Source organism: Palaemon carinicauda, chromosome 20 (genome assembly GCF_036898095.1).
Source record: "Palaemon carinicauda isolate YSFRI2023 chromosome 20, ASM3689809v2, whole genome shotgun sequence".
In the NCBI taxonomy this organism is placed as follows: domain Eukaryota; kingdom Metazoa; phylum Arthropoda; class Malacostraca; order Decapoda; family Palaemonidae; genus Palaemon; species Palaemon carinicauda.
Genome location: NC_090744.1, coordinates 12,306,314 through 12,331,058, shown reverse-complemented (window position 1 = coordinate 12,331,058; position 24,745 = coordinate 12,306,314). Strand labels below are relative to the sequence as shown.

The following is a 24,745-nucleotide window of genomic DNA, read 5'->3' as shown; positions in this document are numbered from 1 at the left end:
GAGAGAGAGAGATAGAGACGGAGGGAGAAAGAGGATAAACGTTTCATTCAAGCCTGCCAGGCGTACGAGTAACGTCGTTATCGTTTTTGCTCTTCTCCCTAGTCTCTTTAGGGGAAGAAACTAAACGTTTCTAGAGTGATCTAGTGTTTAGTCTCTTTCCAACCACTGAATTATCTTTCATTAGATTTTTCTGTTACATTGTAATTCTGTTTTCGCAATTACTAACTTTGAGAAAGGATAGAATTGCGTATTTCAGGTACAAACCACTTAAAGTTTCGAGTTCAGTGAAATAAGTGCAAACAGTAATCAAAGTGATAAGTGATTAGTGCGTGAGGGTACTTTTGTGCGCGCCAGTCGTCCTCCCAGTCCGGGACCTCTTGCAAGCTCCCAAGCCCAGGGGAGAAGCAATGTCGAAGGGCATAAGGGTTCAGCAGGCCTTGATCGGCGCACAGAAGTATTCTCGGTGGTTGTGGGCGTGTCTTACCGAGACCGTCACTCCCACCCGCAGACGATTGAGCCCTTATTTTGCTCGTCTGCAGAAGAGATTAGGGGAGAAAATAAAGGCAGAGTAACGCTGGTCTCAGGTCTCAAGACCTCTTAAACGTTAAGTCCAGACCTATGCCAGACGTACGAAGTTAAAGTTCACAACCCGAATGCAGTCATTGGGTTAGCTCTGACTCTCCTCAGTCATCAGTTGATTACACTCCGCCTAAGAGGAGTAAGGTTCTGCCACAACAGATCTCTGCTGTTAAGGCTTTACCTCAGCAGAACTTAGTGTCTGCCGACCCCAAGTTAACTCTACTGCAGTCCATACAGTCACAACTTTCGGTCTTGATGCGTGAGTGTCGGGCTGAGAGTGTTGCGCCTCCGCCTACACTCCCCCCCGCCTATGATCGCTCCGCCTGATCACAGTACCACCTGCCAGGCGTACGATGTTGTGAACTCTACTACAGTCCATGCAAGCACAGCTTTCGGACTTGATGCGTGAGTGTCGGGCTGAGAGTGTTGCTCCTCCGCCTCCGCCTACACTCCCTCCACCTACACTCGCTCCGCCGGATCGCAGTACCATCTGCCAGGCGTACGATGTTGTGGACTCTACTACAGTCCATGCAAGCACAGCTTTCGGACTTGATGCGTGAGTGTCGGGCTGAGAGTGTTGCTCCTCCGCCTCCGCCTACACTCCCTCCACCTACATTCGCTCCGCCTGATCGCAGTACCACCTGCCAGCAGTTCCACCTGCCAGGCGTACGATGTTGAGCCACGTGCTGAGTTTGCTGTTCCCTGTGGTGTTCAGCCTCCGCCTTCCTTAAGGCAACCTTTACATTGGGATCAGGAGGATTATACCTCTCTTCCTCCGCCTCCACTTGCTGCTCCACCAGTGATGCAACACTCGGTTGAGGTACAACAACCTCTCCCGTCCATGAGTCAGTCTCCTCAGCTCTCGCTGCAGCGAGCTCAACCCTCCACAAGGCAAGCACCACAACACCTTAGCCTTGCGCCTCAGGAGCCTCAGCTTGCGAGACATTTACCTTGTTCTGCGCAGCCTCTTCCTCATCGCGCTCCGCTCACACCACAGGAACTGGAACTTGCTACTCCGCTTCCGCCAACCGCTCAGCAAGCGCACCCTTGGGTTCAATCACTCATGCTAGGAGTCAGCCTCCTCCACCCATGCGCCTTCCTTCTGCTTGTCTTTTATTCAGCCTTTGCAGACTGAGCCTCAGGTGTTCCCTCATCGGAGTCTTGAAGAGGAAACCACAACTATTGTTGTTCCAGCTCGTTCTGACTCTGCTGTTCAGCATACCTTACCTCCATTTTCATACCATGGTTTAAACCCCATGCAAGCATGCATAAAGCACTCTAGCACTGGTCATGGAATTTCTGAGAATGTTAAACGCAATGCACACGCTCTGCTTTCCTTACAGCAGGCTCTGCTTACAGCAGGCTCTGCTTACTACATGCTCAGCATACAGCATGCTCTGCATTCAGCATGCTCTGCATACAACATGCTCTGCATACAGCATGCTCTGCATTCAGCATGCTCTGCATACAACATGCTCTACATACAGCATGCTCTGCATACAGCATACTCTGCATACATCATGCTCTGCATACCTTACCGCATGCTTCTCAACACATCTTGGGTTGTTGCCAACTCACTAGACTGTCAAGCAGTTTCATAACGTTGCCTTCTAGTCTGCTGCTTTTGCACCAGTGAACCCTCACTCAGAGAACTTAGCTTTTCTAGGATAAGGTCCCTGTAGATGAGAAAGTTCTTTTCTCCCTCCTTCTGATATTCCCTTGAGGACTCTGTCATTTGGAGGGAGCCTTTAGCTGCATAACCTCTTATGGACTTTAATTTAAGCATACATGCTTACAGGGAAGGTAATGGTTCCACTTCAGCCGCTAATCCCGTCTGTTACCACACCTGCTCCCATAGACCTTGAGCTGTGTTGCATGACATGCAGTCCAAGCTTAGTCCTTGTTAGAGGATTTTTTGTTTACGGAGTCAATGTGTCACGGGGAAGACGTTCAACAACCAACAGAAGGGACTTGTTGTGACGCAGTGCGGCAACCTCAGCAACCCGTTAAGGAGTTGTCTGTACGACCCAGACAGTCTAGACAGATTCGGGTTGTCACTGTACTTCCTCGCTTGCCCATGATTGACAGTTTACAGACTGTGCAGCAGTATCATGATCTTGTGTCCGGCTCCGTCAGACGACTGGCTTTTAAGAGCTCCCACAAGTCGTCGCTGTCTGGAGATTTTCAAATGGACTATGGATCTGACCAAGGAACTGGGCCTCCTGGTCAATTTTGAGGAGTCTCAGCTCGTTCCATCCCAGACCATTGTCTCCTTGGGTATGGATCTTCAGAGTCGAGCTTTTCGGACTTGTCCGTCGGCCCCAAGGATCTTCCAAGCCCTAGAATGCATCCAGAGCATGCTGAGAAGGAACCGATGCTTAGTCAGGCAGTGGATGAGTCTAACAGGGACACTTTCATCGCTGGCCCTGTTCATCGAGTTAGGGAGACTCCACCTCCGCCCCCTTCAGTATCATCTAGCTGCTCACTGGATAAAGGACATGACGCTAGAGACGGGCTCAGTTCCTGTTTCCGAAGAGATGAGGTCTACTCTAACGTGGTGGAAGAACAGCATTCTTCTCAAGGAAGGTCTACCATTGGCTGTTCAGACCCCCGACCACCGTCTCTTCTCGGACGCATCGGACACGGGCTGGGGTGCGACACTGGACGGACAGGAATGCTCGGGAACATGGAATCAGGAGCAAAGGACACTTCACATCTATTGCAAGGAGTTGTTGGCAGTTCATCTGGCCTTGATAAACTTCAAGTCCCTCCAGCTTAACAAGGTGGTGGAGGTGAACTCCGACTACACCACAGCCTTGGCTTACATCTCCAAGCAGGGAGGGACTCATTCGAGGAAGTTGTTCGAGATCGCAAGGGACCTCCTCATTTGGTCAAAAAATCGAAAGCTCACGCTGGTAACGAGGCTCATTCAGGGCGATATGAATGTCATGGCAGATCGCCTCAGCCGGAAGGGTCAGGTCTTCCCCACAGAGTGGACCCTTCACAAGAATGTTTGCAGCAGACTTTGGGCCCTGTGGGGTCAGCCAACCATAGATCTATTCGCTACTTCGATGACCAAGAGGCTCCTCTTGTATTGTTCTCCGATTCCAGACCCAGCAGCAGTTCGCGTGGATGCCTTTCTGCTGGATTGGTCCCTTCTCGACCTGTATGCATTCCCGCCGTTCAAGATTGTCAACAGGGTACTTCAGAAGTTTGCCTCTCACAAAGGGACACGGCTACGTTGGTTGCTCCCCTCTGGCCCGCGAGAGAATGGTTCACCGAGGTACTGCAATGACTGGTCGACGTTCCCAGGACTCTTCCTCCTAGAGTGGACCTTCTGCGTCAACCTCACGTAAAGAAGGTTCACCCAAACCTCCACGCTCTTCGTCTGACTGCCTTCAGACTATCGAAAGACTCTCAAGAGCTAGAGGCTTTTCGAAGGAGGCAGCCAGAGCGATTGCCAGAGCAAGGACGACATCCACTCTCAGAGTCTATCAGTCTTAATGGGAAGTCTTCCGAAGCTGGTGCAAGGCCAATGCAGTTTCCTCAACCAGTACCACTGTAACCCAGATTGCTGACTTCCTGTTACATCTAAGGAACGTAAGATCCCTATCAGCTCCTACGATCAAGGGTTACAGAAGTATGTTGGCAGCGGTTTTCCGCCACAGAGGCTTGGATCTTTCCTCCAACAAAGATCTACAGAACCTCCTTAGGTCTTTTGAGACCTCAAAGGAACGTCGGTTGTCCACTCCAGGCTGGAATCTAGACGTGGTCCTAAGGTTCCTAATGTCATCAGGATTTGAACCGCTCCAATCAGCCTCTTTTAAGGACCTCACATTAAAACTCTTTTCCTCGTGTGCTTAGCAACAGGTAAAAGAGTAAGTGAGATCCACGCCTTCAGCAGGAACATAGGTTTCACATCTGAAACGGCTACATGTTCCTTGCAGCTCGGTTTTTTGGCTAAAAACGAGCTTCCTTCCCGTCCTTGGCCTAAGTCGTTCGAGATCCCAAGCCTGTCCAACATGGTGGGGAACGAACTGGAGAGAGTACTTTGCCCAGTTAGAGCTCTTAAGTACTATCTAAGAAGGTCAAAACCATTACGAGGACAATCAGAAGCCTTATGGTGTGCTATCAAGAAGCCTTCTCTACCAATGTCTAAGAACTCAGTTTCTTTCTACATCAGGCTTCTGATTAGAGAAGCAAATTCCCATCTGAAGGAAGAAGACCTTGCTTTGCTGAAGGTAAGGACACATGAAGTGAGAGCTGTGGCTACTTCAGTGGCCTTCAAACAGAACCGTTCTCTGCAGAGTGTTATGGATGCAACCTATTGGAGAAGCAAGTCAGTGTTCGCATCATTCTATCTCAAAGATGTCCAGTCTCTTTACGAGTACTGCTACACCCTGGGTCCATTCGTAGCAACGAATGCAGTAGTAGGCGAGGGCTCAGCCACTACATTCCCATAATCCCATAACTTATTAACCTTTCTCTTGAATACTTTTTATGGGTTGTACGGTCGGCTAAGAAGCCTTCCACATCCTTGTTGATTTGGCGGGTGGTCAATTCTTTCTTGAGAAGCGCCAAGGTTAAAGGTTGTGATGAGGTCCTTTAGTATGGGTTGCAGCCCTGTATACTTTAGCACCTTTGAGTTGATTCAGCCTCCCAAGAGGAACGCTGCGCTCAGTAAGGAAGACGATCTTATTAAAGGCAGAGTAACGGTTCAAGTCGACTTCCTTACCAGGTACTTATTATTTCATTGTTATTGTGGATAACTGATTATATGAAATACGGGATACTTAGCTATCCTTTAGTCTTGTACACTGGTTTTTCACCCACCCCCCTGGGTGTGAATCAGCTACATGATTATCGGGTAAGTTTAATATTGAAAAATGTTATTTTTATTAATAAAATAAATTTTTGAATATACTTACCCGATAATCATGATTTAATCGACCCTCCCTTCCTCCCCATAGAGAACCAGTGGACCGAGGAATAATTGAGGAGGTGTCAACAAGAAGTACTTGAGTACCTGGCCACAGGTGGCGCTGGTAAATACACCCCCTTCTAGTATTGTGATAGCTGGCGTATCCCTCCATAGAATTCTGTCGGGCAACGGAGTTGACAGCTACATGATTATCGGGTAAGTATATTCAAAAATTTATTTTATTAATAAAAATAACATTTTTATTGCAAATCCTCATTAGTCTTCCCTTTTTTTTTATTCTTAGTAGAAGGTGTCTTGTTTTCTTATAGTTATCCATATTTTTTCTGAAAGTCCCCCCAAAAAAAGCTGCTCTATTGATTCTTATGTTTTTCTTGGTCCTTACCATTGTTTTCTTGCTTTGCCATCTTCTTTCTACCCTTTTATTCCACTGTATAACAGTGTCTGTTTCTTGAGTCAACTCTCTTCATCTGCTTCTATTCCTTTTAACCCTTTTACCCCCAAAGGACGCACTGGTACGTTTCACAAAACTCATCCCTTTACCCCCATGGACGTACCGGTACGTCCTTGCAAAAAAATGCTATAAATTTTTTTTTTTTTTTCATATTTTTTATGATTTTTTGAGAAAATTCAAGCATTTTCCAAGAGAATGAGACCAACCTGACCTCTCTATGACAAATATTAAGGCTGTTGGAGCAATTTGAAAAAAAATATACTGCAAAATGTGCTGGGGAAAAAATAACCCCTTGGGGGTTAAGGGTTGGAAATTTCCAAAGAGCCTGGGGGTAAAATGGTTAACTTTTCTCCTAGTCCCATCCCACTCATCTCTCTCTTCACCAGATCCATCTATCTGATGTGCTGATGCCCTACACTCATCATCCCATCATTAGCATTTTCTTGTTTCTCTTGACTGGTTCTACCACCTACCTTCTTATTACATGATCATAACCCTTTTACCCCCAGGCTCTTTGGAAATTTCCAACCCTTAACCCCAAGGGGTTATTTTTTCCTCAGCACATTTTGCAGTATATTTTTTTCAAATTGCTCTAACAGCCTTAATATTTGTCATAGAGAGGTCAGGTTGGTCTCATTCTCTTGGAAAATGCCTGAATTTTTTCAAAAAATTATCAAAAATAAGGAAAAAAACATTTTATAGCATTTTTTTGCAAGGACGTACCGGTACGTCCATGGGGGTAAAGGGATGGGTTTTGTGAAACGTACCAGTACGTCCTTTGGGGGTAAAAGGGTTAATATCTCAGACGAGCTTCCCTAGCCATATCTTTTACATTACATGTAGCACACACTGTCAAATATCTTCTCTCCCCCCTTTCTAGTAGTGATATTTCAGCAATAAAAGTCACATTCCTCATAATTCTTTCTAACAGTCCTTCCTCTTTCCTTTTAAGTGGTGAAGTTTCTGTGTATAAATGTCTAATAGTTCTTTGTTTTTATAAAACAACTCCAGTTACTTCCCTCCAATTTTGCCATGTTTATTTCACTCTCATCTCATTATTGATCTCAAGTTGCCAAACTCATTGTTCTGTACCATCTTCCACATGAATGTTTATCTCTCCATGTACATACATATACCAAGGCACTTCCCCCAATTTTGGGGGGTAGCCGACATCAACAAAGAAACAAAAACAAAAAGGGGACCTTTACTCTCTACGTTCCTCCCAGCCTAACAAGGGACTCAACCGAGTTCAGCTGGTACTGCTAGGGTGTCACAGCCCACCCTCCCACATTATCCACCACAGATGAAGCTTCATAATGCTGAATCCCCTACTGCTGCTACCTCCGCGGTCATCTAAGGCTTTAGCTTTGTCTTTTTAATGTTCCCCTTCAATATTTTCTTTTCTATGACCCTTTTCCATGCCAAAAACTGTTCTTGCAGTTCTTCTGTGTCCGCAATTATGACTAAATCCTTAGTAAACACCAGTTCTCATAATTCTTCTTTGTTCCTTAATACTAATGACAAAGTGTCTACAAGGAATAGGCAAGGACTCAGAACCAATGAGGAAGGCCAATATCCCCAAGGAATGCTTTATTTTCCCTTCATATTTTTTCTGTACAGTGGTTCATGCTCCCTCTTACTCCATTCTCACTATTCACTAGCCATATCAACTTCTCTGGTACTTCTCTTTTTTTTTTAATGCCAATAAACTAGCCTTTTTGGTGCCCTGTTGTACACCTTTTCAAGATCCATAAGATACGGCACATATAAACTTTCCCTTTTCCTTCTAGATACTGATACTTATCTTGGACTTAACCCTTTTACCCCCAAAGGACGTACTGGTACGTTTCACAAAACTCATCCCTTTACCCCCATGGACGTACCGGTACGTCTGCAAAAAAATGCTAAAAAAAAATTTTCATATTTTTTATAATTTTTTGAAAAAATTCAGGCATTTTCCAAAAGAATGAGACCAACCTGACCTCTCTATGACAAAAATTAAGGCTGTTAGAGCAATTTAAAAAAAATATACTGCAAAATGTGCTGGGAAAAAAATAACCCCTTGGGGGTTAAGGGTTGGAAATTTCCAAAGAGCCTGGGGGTAAAAGGGTTAACTTACTATAAATATAGTATCCACTGTGCTCTTTCCTTTCTTAGAACCAAAACTGCTGTCCATGCATATCAACTTTCCTGCTAATATCATTTCTAGTATGTTTAATAAAGGGCAAAAATTATACCTCTGAAGGTCATTTAGTTCAACTTGTCTCCTTTTTGTTCTTTATAACTTAGACATCTATCTATCTTTCCAGTCCCTTGGCATTTCCCCTACATACCAGATTTTTTCTAATAGTGTGTGCACCCACACTTTGCCTAGATTCTATTGTTACTGATTTCTCTTCAGCTTTATTTACTTAATCTTTATAGCAGTCTCGACTTGATTTTCTTTCTCTGATGTTTGCATACTCATTCACAGTGTTTAATAGCTGTAAAAGAATAGGCATCCATGTTCTCTTAACTTCCTCTTCCTCAATTAATAATTTCCATTTTCAGCTTTATTAGTTCCTACAACTCTTACACCTTGCCTATCTTTTTTTACTTAGGCAATTCTGTAGTCTTTTCTCCCTCCGTTTTTGCATGATCTCATTCCATTTTACCCTGATTTTTCCCTTTGCAATCACATTTTTTTTTTCTTGCCCTCTTTATCCGTTTATATTCCTCACAGGTTTGGTAGTTGTTATCGTCTTACCACCTTCTTCTGGCTATACAGCTGTATGAAGCATTTGATTCCAGATTCACACCACCATTTGTTTCATTTCCTGTTAGTGTTTACTACTTTGCCTTCCACACACCTCTGTTGCTGCTGGCACCCAATCTCTTTCATAACACATCTCTGATGCTACTGTCACCATAATGTTCTTTCATGACACAACTTTGGTACTTCTGGCACCATAATCTTGTTTATAACTCGCCTCTGCTAGCAACCAATCTCTTGTCATTCTTTCAATAAACTGTTTTTCCCCCAAAGACAAGAGAAACGTTTTCCCACTTCCAAGAACTGATACACAAAAACTAGGTCATTCACTTCCCTCTGACACATTTTCTACAGTTATTATTAAAAAAAATTCCTATTAAGATTAGTGACACTATGTACATGTATGCATTACATTTGGTATACAGTTCTGTACTGAACCGAGTCTCCACACCTTTAATGCAGGATATGTGGTGGATAATGTGGGAGGGTGGGCTGTGACACCCTAGCAGTACCAGCTGAACTCGGTTGAGTCCCTTGTTAGGCTGGGAGGGACGTAGAGAGTAGAGGTCCCCTTTTTGTTTCTTTGTTGATGTCAGCTACCCCCCAGAGTTGGGGGAGGTGCCTTGGTGTATGTATGTATGTATATAGGTACATCCATGACCATACTCTTAGCCTCGTATTCAATATCCAATAGTATTGTTTTATACATTGTATCCTTTCATATTTATTCCCCTTTTGTAGTAGGCCTATTTGAAAAATCTTACTGTCCTTATACAATTTACAATATTTCAACTCTACCTAGAATCTTACCTCCCTAGTACCTGGTTTCATTACTTACAATTTTGTTTGTGATATCATTAAAGTTTGCTCTCCATTTTTCACATACATATTCTAGGACCATCGTATGTTTTATTGTTATCTCCTTCCTTTTCCCAATTGAGAAAGGAACTGGAATAGATTCTGGAAGGAAATTGGTGACTCTCCTTCCTTTTCCCAATTGAGCAAGGAACTGGAAATAGGGACTGGAATAGATTCTGGAAGGAAATTGGTGACTCCTTCCTTATCCCAATTGAGAAAGGAATTGGAAATAGGGACTGGACCACATACATTAGTGCAGACAGTTTGGATCATCAATATTCTCTCCACATTTGATATATTACTTATTTCTGTTTCCCCTATTTAGTTTTATGGGCATTTGGGTGAAACCTTAATTTTCGGTCCCCTTTACATCTTGTCTTCTGCCAAAACTTAGTCTTTCTCTCTCATGCAATCCTTTTTTAACAATGATTGTACTTCTCACATTTGGCATGAGTCAAAAACCATTTTTTTCGTACTGACTGTGGTGTTTCTGTCACAGATTCTGATCCTAACATTTGGTTTTCCCTTCCTCAAGTAATCGAGCACAACATTGATATTTTCCATCTTCTAATAACTAGGCTGGGAGGAACGTAGAGAGTAGAGGTCCCCTTTTTGTTTGTTTCTTTGTTGATGTCGGCTACCCCCCAAAATTGGGGTAAGTGCCTTGGTATATGTATGTATGTATGTAATAACTGTACGTTGCAGTACAACAGTCATACCTCCTCGTATTCTCCCCATTTCATCCTGGCAGAAGCCTGGATTAAAAAATTTAGTACAGTACTCTGTTTAGGGACACCATCTTTTAGATTTTGTACACAGGACGGATTTGACATGCCTACCACATATATCATTACAACAGCCAGATAGAGCCTTTCCTAACCACAGTTAAGACTTGCAATACAGTCTTCATGAGTTTTTAAACACACGTTTATTTCTGGTTTAATAAGTTGACCCTTTTACCCCCAGGGGTTATTTTTTTTCAAGCACATCTTGCAGTATATTTTTTTTAAATTGCTCGAACAGCCTTAATTTTCGTCATAGAGAGGTCAGGTTGGTCTTATTCTCTTGGAAAATGCCTGAAGTTTCTCAAAAAATTGACAAAAATATGCACCAAAAAAAAAATTTAAATAAGCAGTTTTTTGCAAGGACGTACCGGTACGTCCATGGGGGCAAAGGGATGAGTTTTGTGAAATGTACCAGTACGTCCTATGTGGGTAAAAGGGTTAAAATCTTTGAGCAACTGTAAAGATATCCCTTCCAGAACTCAATTGCCATGTTAGTAAAGGACTCTAGTCCGACCTATTATAAACACCATGTACCTTCAACTCCTTAGATGAAATTGCAACTCTTACCCAGTAATGTTTGTTTAGGATATATGCTATGTATTTAAATTCTTCAAGTTAGTAAATTCCTGTTGCAAGATCATCAAATCTCTGGTATTGTTTGTCCTTAAAGACAATAAGCAGTATTTTCTCTTTTGTGAGAATATATCCAAAGTACGCCATTATCTGTCTCTGCCACATTTCTTCCCTGATAGGTTTCCTGTATTGATCAATGATAATTTAAATATTACAATGCAGTATTATTATAATACTTGACTTCATAATGAACAATAGTTGGTTTGCACTTCATCTGTATATCAGCATTTTAGGCATAACTAGTTATTTTTATATTACATTAGATGAAATATATATTTAATGTATTACATTAGATGAAATATATATTTAATGTCATGTCACTACATCGGCCTCATGTATTTTGTATTATGGAGACATTCAAAATGACGAATAGTTGTAACATCATATGGTGTTGGTCGGCCGCTTATAGGTATCCCAATGTGCCTTGTGGATAAACATCCACACCCTGTGTGGGAAGTAGTCTGTTAATCCCATTTTCTGTATATACGTTTATTTTCAGTCGAGTTGTAGAAAGCGGAGTTGTGTGCAACAGCATGTGTCCCGAATCCGGACCGTTGTGGAAGAGGGTAGGAAGGAAAATGATGAAAGGAGGACCCTTGACGCCTGTCGTCCCCTGGCAGTAGGGGTAGGTTCAGAAACTGACTTCATAATGAACGATAGTTGGTTTTGCACTTCCTCTGTATATCAGCATTTTAGGCATAACTAGTCTATTTTATATTACATTAGATGAAATATATATATTTAATGTCATGTCACTACATCGGCCTCATGTATTTTTGTATTATGGAGATATTCAAAATGACGAATAGTTGTAACATCATATGGTGTTGGTCGGCCGCTTATAGGTATCCCAATGTACCTTGTGGATAACTATTCACATAACACCCACACACCATGTGGGAAGTAGTCTGTTAATCCCATTTTCTGTATATACGTTTATTTTCAGTCGAGTTGTGCAACAGTATGTGTCCCGAATCCGGACCGTTGTGGAAGAGGGTAGGAAGGAAAATGATGAGAGGAGGACCCTTGACGCCTGTCGTTCCCTGGTGGTAGGGAAAGGTTCAGAAAAAAAGGAGGACCCTTGACGCCTGTCGTTCCCTGGTGGTAGGGAAAGGTTCAGAAAAAAGGAGGACCCTTGACGCCTGTCGTTCCCTGGTGGTAGGGAAAGGTTCAGAAAAAAAGGAGGACCCTTGACGCCTGTCGTTCCCTGGTGGTAGGGAAAGGTTCAGAAAAAAAGGAGGACCCTTGACGCCTGTCGTTCCCTGGTAGTAGGGAAAGGTTCAGAAACTATGTCCAATAATAGAAAAATATATGATATATGGCAACTCTTGGCAGCTAGACCTACACTTTTGACCAGCCATGTGTGCCTTTATATATATATAGCCCATACTTGTTTCAATAATACATTTTTTCTGGAAGCAATATATAATTTGTTGTAAAAAGTAAAATTTGTTGAATACAACAAGGAGTAAATAAAATTAAATATTTCACACTTTTACTTTTATTTTTTTCCATTTCTTACACTTAATTTGTATTGCTATTTGATTTTCTTACACACTTGATTTGTATTGCTATTTTCGAGCACCTAAGCCCAGCTGCTGCGACAAAAAAAAAAAAAAAAAATTAAAATGTCAAAATTATTTTAAACATTTGTGTGTCCAGTAATGAAGTTACGTCCGCCCTGGATGACCAGCGTACTTATATTTTTCTTGGTTTTGCCGATCCTCTTGACTCCGCAGACTTTTGTTTAAATACCCATTACCTGTAAATTAAGAAATACATATATTAGCCCACTTTAAATGCATACAAATATTTGATTCTTAGTAAATAGGGGCAAAATGGTTACATGACTATTTGCATCTTCTAAGGCCAAATATGTCCTATTTTTTCATAGAAACAAATCAACTTATTTTGTCTTAAGGAAAACAAGAGACAGATCAATACTAATTTTAATCTATTTACACATTCTCTTTACCTCTAATTACTATAAAAAAAAAATTTACTATAAAAAATCCCTATTTTGAAGATTTTTCTTTTTAAATGCATTTTGGTATTTACTGACTACAAACACTAAATGAAATGAATGCCTTTACTAAATGAAATTGATAAATCTATTTCACATCTTGGTTTTAATAATACAGACTTTTCTCCCTGTTAAGACTACTGGGAATACATTCTTAACCCTTTTACCCCCAGGCTCTTTGGGGGTTATTTTTTTCCCAGCACATTTTGCAGTATATATTTTTTAAATTGCTCTAACAGCCTTAATTTTTGTCATAGAGAGGTCATGTTGGTCTCATTCTCTTGGAAAATGCCTGAATGTTTGCAAACAATTATCAAAATTATGAAAAAAAAAAATTATATAGCCTTTTTTTGCAAGGACGTACCGGTACGTCCATGGGGGTAAAGGGATGGCTTTTGTGAAACGTACCAGTACGTCCTTTGGGGGTAAAAGGGTTAAAAACATGTAATCTAATCTAAAACGTTTTAGTCACTTGACAAACTTGAACATTTTGCAAAGTTTCAACCTTACAAGTTTGAATATTTATGAAACGTTCATCACTTCAAACATGTCCAGATATAAACTAACTTATACGTCATTAAGGGATTTTGACGAAGGAAAAATCTATTTCTGGGGAGAGACCTGTGGCGCCCGGTGAAAAGAGTCCTTCTTATATATCTTTTCTGATAAAACCTTCCAATTATACCAGAGAAAGAAAAAAGCATGGAATGCTGAGGTTACTACCCTCGCGCGAGCACCTTTTGGGTGTCGTGTATAAAGCAAAGGCGCGTGAAAACCACTATTCACAGGTTGTCTTCCATTTAGTTAATTCCTTCGTCAAAGGGATGGGCCGATACAAAGGTCCTAGCCAACCACCACCGCCACGACACGAGCGCCATCTGAACAACATCCTTCTGTAATGGTCATGACGGCTTGGAAAGGAAAGGGTGGGATCGTGTAAAATAAAGGGGAAGGGTTTCACCGGGCGCCACAGGTCTCTCCCCAGAAATAGATTTTTCCTTCGTCAAAATCCCTTTTCTGGGTCGATCTGTGGCGCCGGGTGAAAATGTACCAGAGAATGCCTTCCAAGCCCAACAATAACAACTAATTTAATGAGGGGAGAGAAACAACACCATGTAAAGAAAATCATAAATAAAGGTAAACAAACATGAAAACAGGGAAGCCTCCGAGTATCAGAGGAAACATGCTACAAAACTGACATGGCTAAGAATATCCCAACCCTATAACAACGGTAATCAATAATAGTTACAAACATAACCTAATATGTAATAAACTTAGGGCTAACGAACCACCAAGGAAGCGGCGTCGTGGTGCGAGTGGCGGGTAGGAGGGAGAAGAAAAGAGATGGATGAAAGGAAGAACAAAAGACCACTGGGGAGAGATAAGGCTCCCAGCTGCAACTGTTGGGTATTTAAGAGCCTGTAAGTTCATTAGATAGTGGCATTTGAAGACCATAGGAGATTCCCAACCCGTGAACTTTATAAGGTCATCAAAGTCCATCTTCTGGGGGAAATGATCCCGGATTGGCTTTTTAAATGAAGTATAGGATCTATAGCCTAATACCACGTATGGGAATGGTACCTCCTTGTTCTCTGATAAACAAGGAGCCAGACGATCGGGTAGCAGTCGTGGCTAAAAAGGCCCTGAGAGTGGTGACCGGACATAGAGAAGTATCTTGGAGAAGAGGAATAACTTTCCAAGGGGACCACCTATTTTGGGGGTTAACGGCCGAATCATATTGGCGAATTGTCGAGTCCCTTTTGTCTGATTCGATGAAGAAATCGTTTTCCGGTTCAATGTTCGCGTCTCTACGAGCTGCCCACTTCCTGTAGTCCACAAAGTTAGGGTTTTGGCCATCCTTGAGTAATCTGACACAGTGAGTTTGGAATACTCGGGTCAGTTTGAGGAACGGGATCCGGATGGGACGGAGTTTCCACTCGAGGAGGAGAGGAAACCAACTGTTCTTGGGCAGTGAGGTGGTACTAAAGCCACTGCGCCCCGGAAGGAGCGCAGTCGGTGTAAAAGTTTTTAGAAGATTCACTGGGAGAGATAGGGAAATCTTCCTCTAATGGTTCCAATCCCGGGGTAATGCGTCCATGGCATGAGCCCGAGGGTCCAGGATTGGGGTCACATAACAAGGAAGTTTGTGATTGATCTGAGATGTGAATAGATCTACCTGGATGCCTGGAACGAGCCTGAGTATCCACCGGAATGAAATTCTGACTCCAGGGGAATCGTCCTGGATAGTGAGCCCGTTCTCACATCCTGGCCTCCCGCTAGGTGAGGTTCTGACAGGAACCAGTTCTTTTCTGTTGCCCAGACGAAGAAAGTGACCAGGATCTGATTCAGGTTGGGTGACTTGGATCCTCCCCTGTTTCCGTAGTGTACCTCGTCTGTGCTGTCTGACACTACTCTGATGTGGGTCGACCTCGGAGGAGTCTCTCTCTTCAGGGTCAAGAACATTGCCATGGCTTCGAGAACATTGATATGGGACTGTTTCATGGCTAGTGACCAAGAACCTGAAACATCTGATGTTCGGAGAAATCCCCCCATCCACTTACAGACACGGCTGAATGGAATGTCACTTGTGGAGGTGGGAATTGTAGAGGAACCGCTTTGGAGAGGTTCTTCGGTTCGGACCATGGGCGTAGTCTCATTTTCCAGACGGGATCTTCGAGACCTTGTCTTCTTATAGGTACTGTAGCTCTCTTTCTCCAAAATCGATTGATGTCTTGAGTTTGGCTTTTATTAGGAGATCTGTTACTGAAGTGAATTGGAAAAGGCCGAGGATACTTTCTAGGCTCTTTGGACACCTGTTTGTGCTTGAGAAATTCTTGATCTTGGAACCTATTCCTCTTACTTTTGGAAGGGAGAGACAACGTGTGCTTCGAAAGGTCCCACTGAATGGCTAACCATTCTAAGTGGCCTGATGGTCGCAGGCGAGACTTATGGAGATTGACCCTAAATCACAGGTTGTCGATCAATCGAAGTAATTCCTTCGTAGCTCTGTTGCCTTCTATGGCCGGCCGGGCCCAAATGAGCCAACCGGCCAGATAAGCAATGATCTGTATCTCTTGGTTCCTGAGTTGTTCTAACACTGCCTCTCCCAGTCTCGTGAATATCCTGGGATCAATGTTGAGGCCGAAGGGCATGTCTTGAACACAAAGGCTTTCCTGCTTAGGTGGAAACCCAGATAAGAAGAGAAGTTTCGAGCTATAGGCGCAAGCTAATAGCGGTCGGTAAGATCGACAGAGGTGGTGACGGTCCCACGGGGAAGTAAGGTCCGTACCTGAGAGATAGTCGTTTGATTGCTTTTTCTTGAGTAACCCTGTGGTGTACTCTTTCAGGACGGGAGTGGATTTCTGGGAGAAGGTCACTGGCGGAGGAGGAGGACCTTGAGGCCATTTTCATCTCAAACCGTTAGAGACTATGCTATGATCCCACAGACCGAGTCCAATGGTCACGAAAGAGGTAAAGTCTTCCCTCTACCGGGACCACCGCGTTGTGAGGGAGTGAATCTAGGTCCTTCCCTTCTCCGAGCCCCCTTTTTCCTAGGTCCGCCTTGATGGCGGGACTGTCTTCTACTCCTGTAGCTTCCTCTCTGGTGTCCATGAAAGGAGCCTGAGGGTTCGGATCTAGGGCTGTATGCAGGCAAAACATCCCAACGGAGTTGGGCTGTGTACCTGGGGAATCAGTGAGGTAGACCACCTGATGATGGGGAGTCAGATACAAAAGCGTCGAACCAGAGGAAGGCTGTGATGACGAGTGGGAAACCGACTATCGATTCCTGTCTGATAGAGGTCTCAGACAGAACGTACTTCCCACAACTGACCCGATCAGACCAACAAACGTGTAGGTCGAACTGGAAGGGCAGAGCCTGGAATTATCGTACCCCCCAGGCTGACAACATCCTGGTCCAGACAGATCGGGCCTGCCCTTTAGGAAATAATACCGTTACCTTCGGTACCTTGTCTAAGCTAACCAAGGCAATCTCTTTCAATCGAACGAATCCGTTGAATGGGAATTCTAGTACCTGGGAGTAAAATCTAGGTCCCCCAGAGGGAGGACGTCTATGCCCTTCAGATTTATGGTACCACCTATATCCGAGTTCCTGAACGGCACTGACTCACCACCATACCTTAGAGCTGCGTCATAGCCCCTTGGTTTTCCCTAGAATGTGTTGCTTTTAGCTGTCACAGTTTATGCAGGGTAACATGAACATCAGGATCCTTTAATGGTCCTAGGTTGGTGACGTAGGTAATTGCCAAGCTGAAGGCTCAAAACTCATCCCCACCTACCTGCCCGTCCATGGGGTCGTTGTCCAACCTTAGAGAGGACACTCCGAGGAGATAGGGACCTCTAGATGGAGCATTCCTTCCCAACCTCGATACCCAAGGGCGGAGAGCCTCTTTTGCAGGCCAGAGAGAATCATCATCATCCTGATGGGAACCGTGCAGGCGAACCTTCTGTAACACAAAGGGGACATAAGTCTGGATGTTCCTTGAACTTTGGTTAGCGATCCTATTCACAGGCTGGGATCAGCTGTATAACTCTTAAAAAGCAATTTTAAAGACAAGTCATTTAATGTATTATCTTCTGGGGTATAGTGCGACACTTGTATTCATGAAATGTGACACTGTTGGCGCATTCGCCACTGGGTGAAAATTTATTTCTATATGAACACTATGTTGTATGGATATTTATCCATATCTAGACATAGTTAGAATTGACTATGCATAAATATAGGCATAATTAATGTATTTCTATTTGAACACTATGTTGTATGGATATTTAGCCATATTTAGACATAGTTAGGATTGAATATGCATAAATATAGGCATAATTAATTTAATTCTATTTGAACACGATGTTGTATGGATATTTATCCATATTTATACATAGTTAGAATTAAATACATGCATAAATATAGGCATAGATACGTTCATAAATAACTTCTTTTTTTTTTTTTTCTTTTGTTAAATCCTTCCCTTTACAGGTAAAACAAAAGATTGGCCACCCGTGGTCTGAGTGATCTCCGACTGTACCGGAGCTCCGGTAACCATCCCCGGTACAAACAAAGGTCCGTCATAGTGACAACGTGAACCAGAGGAAATCTAATATTAACCTCAATGCTGATCGCCTGTACAATATCCGGTTAAGCCGGAGATTCGATGAAAAGGATCGTAATGACGATATTGTGATTATTCATGAAAAAGGGTTCATACCCTGATTCTGATCGTCTGATTGATCTCTGTTTGTACCGGAGAACCAGTGACAAAGGTCCGGCATCGTGAAAACGTGATCCTCATCGGTACGATAACATTCTCTAAAACTGAATGTCTGTGTTATCTCCAGTGAAGCCGGAGATTCGATGAAAAAGGGACCGTAATAATGAAACTGTGAAATCCTCATCGGTATCACATTGTTAACTCCGGTTCTGGACGTCTGCTTGATCTCTGTTTGTATGGGAGATCCGGTAGCAAAGGCCAGTCCCTGTGAGATCGTGACCGTCACCGGTACGATAACATTAACCTCAATGAATGTTTGAGTTATCTCCAGCGAAGCCGGAGATTCGATGAAAAAGGGGGGCCGGAAAGGTGTAATTGAGATCAAACATGACAAAGGTTCGTGTGCAAAAGGCCTCAGCCGGAGTCTGAGTGCCGGACTAGTTCTCACCCAATGAGTATCCATTATAGCGGCGTATAACTCAAGGCGGAGCTAAGCATAACTCAAGGCGGAGCTAAGGGTGTCGGTATAAATCGAACCCAATTAATGACTCATACACCAACGTTCCTACTAATAGTGTTAGCTATATTAACAGTAACCACATCAATAAAACGTGTATAACATTAAACGTACTATCATCAACTCTGATAATAAGAGGAGGCCTGAATAACTCGTGAACGTATAAAAACGGAGAACGGGAAAATCACCTCCCTTACTCGAGCTAATAAACGAGCACCCTATGCTCTCACTCTCAAGGTTACATAATAAAAGCTAACATCACACAATAATATAAGGAAAGTAAAAAACTGATTGCTTTATCTTTATTTTTATTTTTTTCCTTTATCTTTTTCATTTTCAGTCATTGTAATAACCAAGAACGAAGAATAACAACAACGTAACCAATAAATAAGGATATAGTCTAAATCGAGCCTTCCTGGGGCGAGTACAAACTAACAGACTAAATCGCAAACGTTTAAATCGCTATTCGCCCAAAACCATTGTTGGCACTATAATATCCAAATATTTGTATATTTGTAATTTACCTAATGTCTGTTAATGACATAAGGATAAATAACTTAAAGCAATCTGCCGACCTGCGAGGGTCGGGGAAGCAGTGACATGCCCTTAAAATAAATATAAACACCAGCCTTAGCTAAAGGCAAGGCAAATATAAGTGTTAAGTGTATGGGCGACCTCCGGTGAAGCCGGAGCGTAATGAGATGTCCTGAATAATGCCGTCTTAGCCAAAGGCAAGGCAAATATAAGTGTGAAGTGTATGGGCGACCTCCGGTGACGCCGGAGGATAATGAGATACCCTGAATAATTCAATTGTGGCTAATAATTCAATTGTGAAGATATAAAAGCCAAGCCGCAGCTAAAGGCTAAGGCTTAGATCATAGCAAAGCGTATTTACAAACTCCGGTGAGGCCGGAGGGAGAAGAAAGGTCCTGAATAATTATTGTGAATAAAAACACACTTGTAATAACATTGGCTATTGTGGATATGGCCGTGGCCTGAGACCGCAGTAAGGGCCACCGGAGGGTCGTATCTAAACAATATGAAGCCCGTCCCATGCAGTAAACAATATATAAATATAACCATAGAACGAAAGTCATTGAGAATCCCTCAAGCCGGAGTAGAACTCAAGGCGGAGTGGAAAACGTTCATAAACTACTCCCGAGCCGTAACGGGGAGAGGACGAAACACGGACCAAAATAACGCTAACAATTGAAAAGTCACGAAAAATAAATAACTCTTAAGTTAACATCCACCCCGAGGGGGAGAGGTGAGGGAGGGAGAACCCGTTGAACGCACAAAACGGAAAACGGGAAATCCGCTCAACCACCAGAGCTAAGAAAGAAAACGAGAGAAAGGGGTAACTCGTGACTGCGAACAGAAAACGGGGACCCCAATCTCTCGCTCTCTTGGACACAAAAACAGGACTAAAAATCACACAACACTATTATAAACGTATAAAATAAAAATGTACATCCATATAACACTACGATCGAAGAATAGCATCTGCTAAAACTTAAAATAAATAGCACAGTCGAGTGACGAACGCCTCGGAGGGGCGGGTACTAAACAAAAACAAAGCTAAATCGCTATCTCGTTCGTAGGCTGGACTTACTAGCAAAAAGTACCATGAGCATAAATACACAAAAAAATAAAAATAAAAATAATAACGGTTCTAAAGGCATAAGGCCAGGGACTAAACCAAGAACCTAAGTGACAGAGTACTAAACGGGCAGACAAAGATGAATTCCCAAACAAGTGAACAAACAATGGCCGCCATGAAAGGCCAGACGGGAATAATAAAACAGACTATACTGGATATAAAACAAAAGCCCGGTACAATAAAATACTGTCAAAACAAACTATGGTACTTAACATTGGAATGTGTGAAGATGGAGCTTCGGACATGACAAAATAAATCCACGATAGATAAAAAAGACCGAGAGCACAACAAAACAATTCAACACTTAGTATTCCAAAAAGAAGGATGGAGTTCAGATGGCGCTCGCGTCGTGGCGGTGGTGGTTGGCTAGGACCTTTGTATCGGCCCATCCCTTTGACGAAGGAATTAACTAAATGGAAGACAACCTGTGAATAGTGGTTTTCACGCGCCTTTGCTTTATACACGACACCCAAAAGGTGCTCGCGCGAGGGTAGTAACCTCAGCATTCCATGCTTTTTTCTTTCTCTGGTATAATTGGAAGGTTTTATCAGAAAAGATATATAAGAAGGACTCTTTTCACCCGGCGCCACAGATCAACCCAGAAAAATACGTATTTGCAGTAGTCTTAGCATGGAAAAATATAAAATCTAAATATAAACAAATAACTCATGTTAAATCAATAAAACTACACATGAAATGGAGAAATTTGCATCAAAAGCAAAACTGTGATCAAGAAATAAAGCTACAAAATATATGAAAACAATTAAAATGATTATGAACATACATAAAGATGTCCAAAGAACTTAATGTGTTTATGACCCGAGAAGGCAAAAAGAGGCTGAAAATTTTAACCCAAGAAAAACAGCGAAACAGTAAGTATTTTTAAGGTTTATATAAAAATAACATGTTAGTGTTATTACTGTTCTTAAAATATTTCATTTTAATTGTTCATAACTTCAAATATAGTTTGTTTATTTCCTATCCTCACTGGGCTATTTTTCCTGTTGGAACCCTTGGTGTTATACCATCCTGCTTTTCAAACTAGGGTTGTAGCTGACCTAGTAATAATAATAAAATTCAAGAACACAGAAATGAGAGAACGATGATACATACATATACCAAGGCACCTCCCCCAATTTTGGGGGGTAGCCGACATCAACAAATGAAACAAAACAAAAAAGGGGACCTCTACTCTCTACGTTCCTCCAGCCTAACAAGGGACTCAACCGAGTACAGATGGTACTGCTAGGGTGCCACAGCCCACCCTCCCACATTATCCACCACAGATGAAGCTTCATAATGCTGAATCCCCTACTGTTCCTCCGCGATCATCGGAGGCAACAGCAGGGCCTACCGGAACTGCGTCACAATCGCTCGCCCTGTGGCCGCGGGGGCATATAAAAATTAGAATAGCGCCAACGTTATCCCTGCGTGTCGTAAGAGGCGACTAAAAGGGACGGGACGAGGGGGGCTGGGAACTCCCTCTCCTGTATCTACATCCTGTGAGACATCGACAAAGAGAACGATGATAGTCGAAAGAAAAAAGGCATGTCACAAAACGCCAGAAGATACAAATACTATAAAAAATTGGCATAAGGTCATAAAAATGCTAAATGCTCCCGTAAAAACAATGACAAGAAAAAGAGAGAGAGAGAGAGAATTTGACAATGTCCTGCATTAAATGCTTGCAAAACCTGTAATTTTCAAGTGTTGAAGTGCAAAAACTATAGTGTACCATTCTGTAAAGTTAAGGGATTTTGACGAAGGAAAAATCTATTTCTGGGCGAGGGACCTGTGTCGCCCAGTGAAATGCTCCTTAAAGTACCATTTCAAAGGTATAAATACTGCTAAATATACATACATCATACATATACCAAGGCACATCCCCCAATTTGGGAGGTAGCCGATATCAACAAAGAAACAAAAACTAAAAGGGGACCTCTACTCTCTACGTTCCTCCCAGCCTAACAAGGGACTCAACCGAGTTCAGCTGGTACTGCTAGGGTGTCACAGCCCACCCTCCCACATTATCCACCACAGATGAAGCTTCATAATGCTGAATCCCCTACTGCTGCTACCTCCGCGGTCATCTAAGGCATCGGAGGCAGCAGCAGGGCCTACTAAATATACTGCTAAATATACCAGAGAAAAAAGTTGCATGGAATGCCAGGAATATATCCAGCTCAGGGAAGAGGTCAGTTCAAGCTTAGATGGGATAGAAGACAGAGGCAACAGCGAAGGAGTCATGTGTGGAAGTAGCCAGTAACCATTTGGAGGTTTGAGTGTTAAATCTGTGATTAACCTTAGTTGGAAAAGCAAGATGCTATAAGCCCAAGGGCTTCAACAGGTAAAATACCCCTGTGAGGAAAGGAAATAAGGAAACCACAAGAAAAGTAATTAATTACAATAAAATATTTTAACATTAATGGCATTAGAATAAATATTTCATATATAAACTACAAAAAAATTAAATAAGAGAAAGAGAATAACATCTACAAACAATCTCTTAAGATATCGTTACTAAAAGCACAGTATACAGTACAGTACTGTTTGAAAAGAAATTAAGAGGTAGTTTTTGAAAAATAAAAAAATTAGTTATGTAAATATTTAGCAGTTTTTTGGAAGGGAAACTGGCTTGCTTTTATAGGACAATTATGCATGTGGGTGAACTGTTATGAATCTGTGAGAGGCTGAATGATCAGGCGAGTATGAGAAAGGCTGCCATTAAGACAAAAAATGAACTAATAGCAGATAAAATTGGAGAAAATAAGACAAGATGAGCATGCCAAGACTGGAAACTTTATGAAAGTAGTACAGTAGTCAGAGTTTATAAATTTGTGAAGCATAAAATGAGATGTGTAAATGAAAAATTGTAATGGGATGGTGTGCTGGAAACAGTATATCATGTAACCCAGTGAATGTCTTAGTAATCTTTCTGGATGAATATTATGGGAATGAGAGCGTGAGAGAATGCAAAAATAGAACTGTGTGCGCCTGGCATTTTAAATATATGAAATAAAAGAATCATACAAACATACATATACCAAGGCACCTCCCCCAATTTTGGGGGGTAGCCGACATCAACAAATGAAACAAAACAAAAAAGGGGACCTCTACTCTCTACGTTCCTCCAGCCTAACAAGGGACTCAACCGAGTTCAGCTGGTACTGCTAGAGTGCCACAGCCCACCCTCCCACATTATCCACCACAGATGAAGCTTCATAATGCTGAGTCCCCTACTGCTGCTACCTCCGCGGTCATCTAAGGCATCAGAGGCAGCAGCAGGGCCTACCGGAACTGCGTCACAATCGCTCGCCATTCATTCCTATTTCTAACACGCTCTCTTGCCTCTCTCACATCTATCCTCCTATCACCCAGAGCTTCCTTCACTCCATTAAAGAATCATAAGAGATACAAAAGAGAAAAGTCAGATTAAAAGGTGATTTATATGTAATAGCTTTGGTCATTCGAGGAATAATAATTTAGGGTCACTAGATACTAAAGAAAATGCATTGTGTGAATAAATGTTCTAAAGAAAGTGTAATAGGCTATGCCACACAGCAAAAGTGGGTTCCACAGAGTGGAAGGGGAATGCAAATTGTGGACAGAAAGGATATTTTCCCAGGAAGCACAAGGCTCTAAGAAGCACAAGAAGTAAACGTACATACTGGACATGGTTGGTCTGGTAGTGAATGTGTAGGAGAATGGTGAATATTTATCAAACTGAGAATCAATAAAGCAAGGGAGCTGTAGTACGTTCCAGCATAGTGCTATATTACATATCCTTGTAGAAGGTCAGTAATTTGTCTCTGTGGAGAACACTACAGTACATCCCATCAATTAAAGGTCACAGGTCATTTGTAATCGTACAATTATCATTAATATTTACCACCCTAGCAGTACCAGCTGAACTCGGTTGAGTCCCTTGTTAGGCTGGGATGAACGTAGAGAGTAGAGGTCCCCTTTTTGTTTTTGTTTCTTTGTTGATGTCGGCTACCCCCTAAAATTGGGGGAAGTGCCTTGGTATATGTATGTATTTACCACCATCATGGATAAAGTCAACAGAATGAGTTTGAAGAATTGAACATTTAGGCGGATATAAAGCGTAATTCTATCAATTTAAAAAGAAATGAGAGATGGAACGAGGCTGTGGAAATTATTATTATTATCATTACTATCCAAGCTACAACCCTAGTTGGAAAAGCAAGATGCTATAAGCCCAAGGGCCCCAATAGGGAAAAATAGCCCAGTGAGGAAAGGAAATAAATAAATGAAGAGAACAAATTAACAATAAATCATTCTAAAAAAGGCAACAAC

The 24,745-nt window shown here is 42.3% G+C and overlaps 2 long non-coding RNA genes across 5 annotated transcripts in view; one reads left to right on the top strand and one right to left on the bottom strand.

The window, feature by feature from the left end:
* The window catches only part of LOC137660149 (uncharacterized), a 45,981-nt gene extending 33,502 nt beyond the window's left edge, over nt 1-12,479 (top strand). For 2 of the 3 annotated variants that reach the window (XR_011047631.1, XR_011047630.1), the window contains exons 3-4: nt 11,500-11,625; nt 11,947-12,479. This is a non-coding gene — a long non-coding RNA (uncharacterized lncRNA). The remainder of the gene's footprint in view (nt 1-11,499; nt 11,626-11,946) is intronic. The other variant, XR_011047632.1, reaches the window with a different exon arrangement.
* LOC137660148 (uncharacterized) overlaps nt 1-24,745 on the bottom strand; it is a 228,757-nt gene that overhangs the window by 147,527 nt on the left and 56,485 nt on the right. Inside the window, exon 6 of one of the 2 annotated variants that reach the window (XR_011047628.1) lies at nt 12,547-12,762. The exons of the other annotated variant lie outside the window; for it this stretch is intronic. This is a non-coding gene — a long non-coding RNA (uncharacterized lncRNA). Of the gene's footprint in view, nt 1-12,546; nt 12,763-24,745 lie in introns of those variants that run through there. 2 annotated transcript variants of the gene reach the window in all.